We start from the raw sequence: 9506 nt of genomic DNA on the forward strand, positions 1-9506 counted from the left end.
AAGGAAAAAAAATGCAGAGAATTTAGGAAGGCCAGCAGCACATGGCAGTCATTTATGCTTAGCACCAGCCTGCACCTATTCCTATATGTAGAAGAATAGCAAATAATTAACATAGAACTGGTTAGTTATTACTTGGGCCTGAAGCCAAACCATGTTATAGCTGAGGGTTTATCTGCACCAGCGCCGCTCTCCACCTGTGTTGGTGCCAGCTCCAGCTGCAGGAACAACTGCAGAAGCTCCAGTGGACCAGGCCTGGGCATTTTACTGCCGGGTGGCCTCATCTCATTGTGCACTCACATGTGTGCAGCACTGTGGATGGATGAGCGCTTTACAGCCTCTCCTTAGAAATGGCTTTAATATGCACACCAACAGTCTGCATATAAAAATCATTTCCATCGAGTGATTTCGGTTTATGGGGAAGACAGATTACAAGGCTTGTTATTATGCTACTGTGATGGGCTGTAAAAAGGAAACATTTTTCCTGGCATGTTGTAAATATCTCGTCATGACGTTGCAATCAGAAGATAGGAAACTGTTGCAGCTACGCATGAGAAAGTCAGCACCTCAGCTACAAAATCTCTCCTCTTCGGTCTTCCTAATGATGAGCTGCAAAAAGGAAAAGTCATTTATGCCCAAATATTTTAGTTTAAAAAAAAAAAGCTTGTTGTTTACTTCAGGCATTCGTACTTTGTTTATAGTCTGTTCTTTACTGTGAAGCACGTGAAAATGGAGCCAGCCCCTGCCTGGCAAGGCTCCTTGCTCACTAAGCTGCTCCATAGCTATGCTCTCAGAAGGACCCAAAATCAGGTTTGAGTGACTGAATACATGCCACTGTCTCAGAGGACTCAGGGATAGGGACATTTGGGAACATAAACCTAAATTTTGAAAAGTAAGCAAGGAGTTAAACAATAAGCCATATCAGGTAGCCTGTTTATTACCATATGGCTATTTCCACTCCTGTTCCCCATAAAGTTGTGCCAGCACTTTCATTTTAAACACTGTTTTTCATTAGTTTATATAACACAGCTGTAAATGTTTCTTTAGGCTGAAACTTGGCATCCAAAATCACAAGGGAGAAACTAGGAAGAAAGAAACCACCCCTGGCTAAACTGCTTCTGGATGATATGAAAGTGAAGTTGCTGGGAGCTTTTCAGGGAACAGGTATGTTCAACTCAATAAAAGCTTTGGATTAAGAAGTGAAGGAGATACAAAGCAGCCTCAGCAGAAGCTCTCCACAAAGCAGGGATCCTGGGAGAGGATGGCGCACGTGTTCATTGAGTCTTGAACTGGAATGGAACTACTCCATAAACAAAATACCGATACGGTGATGATGAAGAACATAATTAGTCATTGTGTGCTGGACTTCTGCTCCCTGGTGTTTACATTGTAAATGTGGATTGCCTCTTTCAAGCATGGGGAGGCCCATGGATGTGAATGCATGCCCTTTTGTAAGTAAAAGAGATTAAGGGCCTGATCACCTAGGCTGGAGAGATACAGGACGGCTGAGTAATCTCACAGTCTGTTGGAAAACTTTCCTCCTTGTTATTTTTAGTTTTCTGCCAGACTAGTGAGCTCAAACACCTCAGAAAGGCAACCAACAGATATGACAGTCATCACAAGCAGAGCAGTCATTTCCTAACACAGGTATCACACAGTTACACAAAGAATTTGGCTGGTGCAGCTCATGAGGCTGCAGGTAGGCTCCAGTGACTGGCAGGTTGGAATGTAGGACAAAGAATCATAAAATCATAGAGTGGCTTGGGTTGGAAGGGACCTCAAGGATCATCAAGTTCCAACATCGCTACTGTAGGCAGGGTTGCCAACCCCTGGATCAAGTACTAGATCAGATTGCTCAGGGCCCCATCCAACCTGGCCTTGAACATCTCCAGGAATGGGGCACCCACAACCTCTCTGGACAACCTGTTTCAGCACCTCACCATACTCTCAATAAAAAACTTCCCTCTGACACCTAATCTAAATCTTCCCTCCTTTAGTTTAAAACCACTCTGCCTTGTCCTATCATTATCTATCCATGTATAATGTTGATTTCCCTCATGTTTCTAACCCTCCTTTCAGTACTGGAATGCCGCAATGATGTCTCCCTGCAGCTTTACCTTTTCCAGAATGAATAAGCCCAGTTCCTTCAGCCTATTTCCATATGAGAGGTGCTTTACACTGACAGCTTATTGCCAGCTCCCCTAAAAGCCAAGACAGATGGGTCAGGATATCCATTAAAAGCTTTGTTGCATTCAATCAACATGGAAATCAGCTCCAAAACCCACTGAAGTTGCTCCAACACCTTGGAATTCACGCAGCAGGCCCTTCAGGCATGTAGCTCTTGTTTTTGGCATGATTATTAAGAACTCCTTATTTTTGGTTTGTTTTGGATCTAGGCGCCAAATATCCACTGTAAGTATCAAAGTTTTGTCCAGGAACTCCCAGAGTGTGGTGATACCAAATGACAGTTCTCTCACTGAGGGTGTTTGGCTCTTAGAAAGGAGCTCTCAGCACCCTGAGGAGAAATCAGATGGCACAGGGAGGAAGTTTCTCAGTTCTTATACCTGAAAAAATGTTCATGACTACACCTAACCTCAGAGAAAAGCTGCCGTGTGTGGAGAGCCCATTGGTGTGTATGAGGTTAGCACTGTTGCCTGGCAAGTGGCTGGAGTAGGTGGCCCAATATTTCAGCTGTGAGTCAATGAAGTTACATAATTTGAAGTACAGCTGTGCTGTGAATGCTACCTGCTATAAACAAACTGCACTATCATGTATTTACTAGGGAGGGTAAACTGGCTCAGCTAAAATAAGAACAGGAAAAAACCTGTGTCCTGCAGCCTTACCCTGTGTAATATCCAGCACAACCTGTCCTGGCTGAAAAGAATTAGCAGAAGCCTTTTTTTTTTTTCTTGAAGTCTTAATTGCTTAACTGGAGGAAAAAAAACCAACAACATAACCAACAACCTTTGAGAGAAACAAGTTTTTATGCAGCATTTCAGCCAAACTTCCCAAACTGAGCAGAGCAATAAATGTCAGGGACCAGCTGCTTCCTTTCGTACATAAGTCCATGCGGAGAATGTGTGATTCCCTGCAGATCTCCCTTTGGGGAATGCTGGCTGAGAGCACTATTTACAAAAGAAATAAAGGACGTTAGCAAACAGAGGTGGACTTTATATTCCCTTCTCATTTTCCTCTTGCCAACCCCACCTACTGCTCTGGCGGCCTTCAGGGGACTTGTAAAACCACTCATCCCATGGCCACTGGGTTCCACTGCTCTCTGGAATTACGTCCTATGTCCCACTGCTGTGTGGGAAGAAGTAGGAGCCAAGTGCTTAGAGCCCAGCACGCGCACTCAGCAGGCTCTGGTTGTCCCCTCACCCCATCCGCGGGGACACGCTATGTGTCCTGTGGCACGTCACCATTCTTGCACATGGTGTGAGGATATGAGGGCCTCATCCCCTCTGGAGAATGCTCCGAGTTCCTCAGTGCTATGTAAGTGAGTGATTATTAGAGAGAATTGCTTATGCAGTGCACAGCTCCAGACATCCTGAGATTGCAGTGCTTTCTGTGTTGTTTTGACAATTACCTCGCATTTATATTGCAGGAGCAATCAGATGTGCTAGAAATTGTACTTTCTGGTAGGGAAATTCAGTCTCTGTCACTAGGGGACACTTTTAAAAGAGAAAGAAGGTGGAGGCTGGGGGAAAGGAAACCTGTGTCTGTCTCAGACATAGAGGGAGGGAATGACAGGAGCTTCTGCACACACTTGGAGCACATGTAAAGAAATATGTGGGCAGGAGAACTGTAAATACCAGCTTTCCTGCTTGTGGTATTTGGTTGGAAATCCAATTTTGGAATCAGGGAAGACTTAGCATAGTAGAAGTGCTGGAGGGGAAGAGAGTTAATTGGGATAAGAAAGATAAATTTGGTGGAGGAAAAGGAACAGAAAGAATGGAATGGAAAAGATACAGAATCATAGGGTGGCTTGGGTTGGAAGGGACCTCAAAGTTGATCCAGCTATAAGCCCCAGCCATGGGCAGGATTGCCACCCACTAGATCAGGCTGCCCAGGGCCCCATCCAACCTGGATTTGAACACGTCCAGGGATGGTGATGTAGAAGGAGAAGGCCAATGGCATCCTGGCTTGTATCAGGAATGGTGTGCTGAGCAGGTCTAGGGAAGAAATCCTGCTCCTGTACTCGGCACTGGTGAAGCCTCACCTTGAGTACTGTGTTCAGTTTTGGGCACCTCAGTACAGAATGGACATGGAGGTGCTGCAGCAGGTCCAAAGGGCAACAAGGCTTGTGAAGGGCTTGGAGAATACGGCCTATGAGGAGAGACTGAGAGAACTGAGGCTGTTTAGTCAGGGGAAAGGGAGGCTGAGGGGAGACCTTATCGCTCTCTTCCAATACTTGAAAGGTGCTTACAGCGAGAGCAGGGTTGGTCTCTTCTCACTAATGAAAGGTGACAGGATGAGGGGAAATGGCCTCAAGGTCATGGTGCCAGGGTGGGTATTTCTCAGGTGTAAACTTTACAAGTAAGCCCTTCAAAGTCATTCCTCCCTGAACACTGTGAGGAAGCCACACCTGCTTTCCCCCAGAATACCATTTCTGACTTGTAGTTTCTTCCTTATCACACCAAAAAAGAGACATCACCTTTGCTCTTCTTATTTCTTTCTTTCTGCTTTCTTTCTGTTTCGCATACACCTGTAATCAGCTCCAGGAAGGCTTTGGGGTACCCTTACCAATGCCTCCTACACCCAACACCCTACAACCCCACACTGCTCCTTCAGCTGTGTTACTGCCACTGCTGCTGTGCCAGACAGCAAGCAGGATTGGTAAAACCAATGCCGGTTTGAGGTAATGCTGTGAAACTGGGAGGAGAAGGGAGGGAGAGGCAGGCTTATTTTTAACTTGGATCAATTCCCTTACCCGCTTCATGCCACAACCTTGCAGCCACTCGCATCTGCTTGCAGAGCAGGCAGTGACAAGCTGGTGGCTTGGGAGCATGTGCTGCTGGACCATTCCTTGCCAGCACAACCAGTGTCCCATGCTATGCTCTCTGCTCTGCTCAGCCCTTGCTTTCTATTGCTGTCACCTCAAAAACACACTCTTCATTGCTCTTTCCACAGAGCCGGACCCATTGCTCAGGTGGGTCCCTACAGCATTACCCTGAGTTCTGTGATGTCAGGAGGTTTGGTAGGGACTAGCTTCTGGAATCACACCATCACATGTGAACACATCTTCTTTTTCCTTCCTTTCCAGCTTGTGGCAGGAAAACAAGGGAAGCCTGACAGCACGACACAAAGGCTCGAGCATTTGACGGGCTGTAAAAAAACACTTCCAAAGTACACATTTTGTAAAATCTCATTATTTTCTGAGGGCTGATTTATGATGGTTGAATCGCCAGGCCCGGCAATATTCATATAATGCAGAAGAGCAATAAACATTACAGAAGTAAAAAGGCGCAGCTCTTCTATATCACACGCCAGCTGCAGCGACACTCCGCCTCAGCTGGATTTATTGTGGCATCCTCGAGCAGAGCGAGTGGCAAAGTGCTGCCATTACTTCTGATTATGAACGGATCGGGTGAGAGCATCGTGGCTATAAACACCCCCATTACATCACGGGCCACACAGTCCAACACCTATCATAGTAATAATGTGCATTTCTTCTGTTTCTAAAATAGAGCTCTCAGGAAGAAAAGAAACAGCATTCTAGTCTGACACCTGAGAGGAAATGGGGAAGGAAATAACTGTAACTGGCACAGCTAATAGCGGGCTATGATGTTACGCTCTGGGGAGCCAGGAGGAACTGTCCTGCACTTCAGACCGGAATCAGCCTGACTTCTTAAACTTGAATCTGAGTTAATCCTTATAAAAGTTAAAAAAGAAAGGGAACACCTGGTCCCCATCCTGCTAGAGGAGGGCCAGTGATCTGCTGACCTGTTCCACCCCCAGGCTCCCCACAGACAAGGGACATCCCAGTCACCCTTGCTCTCCACTTTGGGTGGACAAGGCTGGAGCAAGCTGCACTTTGGTACCTCTGCCAAATGTCATGGTGCCTGGAGGCCACAGCAATGAGGGCTCATCCCTCCACAGCTGCTCCCACGGCCCCGGGAAGCTCAGCTGCTCCTCTTGCACACCCCAGGAGTGTGCCCAAGTTTCATGGCTGGATGAGAAAGTGTGTTTGGTTTCACCTTGTGATTTATTTTCTTCTGATAGCAGAGGTCAAGATTCAGCCAGAAGGAGCGCAGAGACCTTAGGTATCACCAATGGATCTCAGAGTGGTTTTGGAGGTAGGCAGTTTTATGCTCCATGCAGACATGACACTGATAGCACCAAGTAGATGATTGATTTCCTGAAAATCACTTAGCAAATGACAGATCTGGAAAAAAATGTCAACTTCCAGTGACATGCTCACTTTATTACAGTAGAAGGGTCCTCCTTCTAAACTAAAGGTGGATCTCTCTGCAGAGGCCAACCTTCGCTAAACGCCTGCAACTACAACCCCCTGACCGAGAGGTAGTTTTTGAGCTGAGCCTGTCTTGCTCCCACTTAGAACCCTTCCACCACTCCAGTTCTGCATGAGGGTCCCAGCCTTCACCCATCCACCCACCCTGCAGAAGTGTGATGGAACACACCCAAGCTATGAGGCACCCCAGTTTACACACTGCAGGCTAAGGCTAATGTGGCAGCTTTGCTTAAGATATGCAGGGCTATGAACAGGCTGCAGCGGAAGGCTGTTGAAGCCTTTTTCCCCTTTCTTCTTTCAGACCAAGCAGGGCACTAGCACAGCTGAAGATCCAAGCTATTTTGTAGTAAGTGTAGATCAAATGAATCTGTCTGAACCTCACTTGTACAATGAGAGACTTCTTTAATAGCAGGAAGTTGGCTGTTCCCATATTCTTTGCCCAGACAAAAGTTCTGGCCACTGCTAGATGAGAAAATAGCGACAGCATTTTCTGAAGTGCCAAGGAAATAAAAACACAGAAGGAAGTGTTCTAAAGCCCTTCAATATAGCAAACTGTGTCGGCAAAGCAAAGATTACATCACCTCCCAAAACAAGGAAACAGTTCTGTGAAGGTAATTACAAAGTATGATGTAAACAGCTGGACAGGGGGATGTGTAAACACTGCAAAACTCAGAGAATACTGAGTGCATTATCCCAGGGAATCGAATGAGAGCATTTCAAGGCATGTGTTAATACACCAGATCTCACCATTATCCCTGAGAGATAGAGAGAGAGGCTGAGTTTCAGCATTGTCTGAGAAGCCGTGAACACCAAAGCACAGAGATGCACATGCACAACTGGGTCCAGAGTAAAGGATTTTACTCTGCAACGTGGTGTTTCAATACAATTACATCACAGACACCAGCAGGTAGGAGCAATCTGCAAATGGACACACAGCTTTTACTTCATGAGTCATTATTTCCACTGGGGTAAACAGAAGGAGGACACTTCAACAGGACACAGATGATGCCATGAGCTGTGATCCCACATCACCACAAGGTGCTGCTGGTTTGTGGGATCGCTCCTGTGGTACATGGTGGGGTAGGCAAAAAAAGCATAGCCAGAAGTCACTGATTTCCATTTAGATGCTCACCCTATTAAAACCTTATTATTTACCTTTTGGGGGTAGATGGTACCATTTTTTGAGTTCCAAAACAAACCACTGTGAACAAAGCAGCTCTCCCTGTGGTAGTTGGACCGGTCATGGCGCATATGTGGCAACCAGAGTGGTACATCAGGGTCAGACAGCGGGGGTTTGACCCAGGCACAACACTCCCACACCATTTGGCTGCCAATTTTCTGATTTCCTCTTCCTCACCTGCCATGATGCCAAAAGAATGAGAATGCAAATGAGGAGCAGAGGAGCTCAGTATGGCCGGGCAAGGTGCTCCCCTGGAGGAACTGTTCAAGCATCTTCCCCCCGGTCCATGTGCTTTCCACAGGAGCTGCTTGCAGGTGAGACTGCCATCACACTGCCATTAGCAGTGCTGGGATCTCTCGTTTTGTTTCTCCTGTCCGCAGGACCCTTAGCATCTCCCTAACAACCCACATCACACCAGCATCAGTGGCAATCTCCCGTGCTTGTGCCAGACAGCCCTCCTACACCTGGGCTGAGAGCAGCACCCCACACGGCCCTGACACAATGCCTGGGATGTGTGTCATGCTTTGTGGCACACAGCCTCAATGATGCAGCGGCATGACCTGCTGAGCTGTGTGGGACATTTGCTCTGTGATGAGGTGCAAGTTCTGCATGCTCGGAAAACCTTTGTTAATTTTAAACAGAACGCTGGATGTCAGTTTTCCTGTGGGAGATGTGTCAGCATTTGTTAACGCTCTCTGTATTCCTTTATTAATTTTTCATACAGTCATGCATACGCGTCTGCTCAGGGGAAACATCAACAGCAGGACAGCAAGTTTCCCCACAGGGCCCCATGTTGGGAGGCAGGGCTGGAGCAGAGGGGGAGCTTATCAGAGTGCCTGAGCACACTCACAAATGTCTAAAATCACGGAACTTAGAATAAGTGACAGAGATTGTTCTCTGGAAATCGCGGTTCTTTAACGTTGTGCAAAGAGAGTAAAGGCAAAAGGGTTAAGTTAAAGGAGCTGGGAGCTCCTGGCACCTTGTAGAGAGTCTCCCAGCATATGCAACCAGCTCTACCCATCTAGGAAACTGGGAAACTGGTGCAGCACAGCCCTCCAGTCTGTTGACAACACTAAAATGTGGCTCCACCTCCAACAACCATTTTTACACCAGTTCTTTGATCAGGAAGGGTCGTATTTCAGTCCTTGTACTTTGCTCCTCTCAGAGGATCATTTTCCATTCCTGCACGCTTATGTGTTTCTCGGAACTCAGATGACGTCACCAAACATTTCCTTCTTTGATTATCCCTTTTTTTCAATCTCCAGTCCTCCCAGTAAACCTCAGGCACAGATCTGGTCAAACTGGAGAAGTCACGGACAGATTGGCAGCTGTGATTCTTTCTCCATGGCAATGGAGTTAAGGGGGTTGGATCCACTGCCCCATGTCGAGGTTCCACCCGCAGAACCTTGCCCCACTCTTGGGAAACTCAGGAGCTTGGGGAACCCACTGAGACCCATATTACTGCTAGTGATGGTGAGGACTTGGCTGATGCTCTACTTGGAGAGAGAGATCACCAACAGATTTGGGATCCTGGGGAAGCTGGCCCAGAATTCCACTCTATGGACACCTAAAATGTAACTCCTTGCAACCCTGCTCTGACTCCACAGAGCCTTTAGTGCTGCTTTGCAATGAGTTTTAAGGCATGAGGAACCAAACAGACCAAAGCCTTCCTACTATAACTCTTCAAGGTACATCCTACTCAGACTTCACATGCTTATTCTGAAGGAGAAATACCACTTCAAGATATTTATGGACTGGGAATGCTCATCTGAGCTTTATAGTGTTAGAGAAGCCAGTTTGGTTTATGCACTACTGCATAAACCTCCTCTACTCATCCAAAATTTAGAAGTGGCTTTT

At 46.7% G+C, this 9506-nt stretch overlaps 1 long non-coding RNA gene across 1 annotated transcript; it reads right to left on the bottom strand.

Annotated features, from left to right (window-relative positions):
* Nucleotides 1-2964: 2964 nt before the first annotated feature.
* LOC107310353 lies at nt 2965-5098 on the bottom strand. The gene is made up of 2 exons (XR_001553568.2): nt 4928-5098; nt 2965-3122 (listed from the first exon to the last, which is right to left on the bottom strand). It is a non-coding gene; the product is annotated as an uncharacterized LOC107310353 (long non-coding RNA).
* Between the last annotated feature and the right edge of the window lie 4408 nt (nt 5099-9506).

Source organism: Coturnix japonica, chromosome 2, assembly GCF_001577835.2.
Source record: "Coturnix japonica isolate 7356 chromosome 2, Coturnix japonica 2.1, whole genome shotgun sequence".
NCBI classification, from domain to species: domain Eukaryota; kingdom Metazoa; phylum Chordata; class Aves; order Galliformes; family Phasianidae; genus Coturnix; species Coturnix japonica.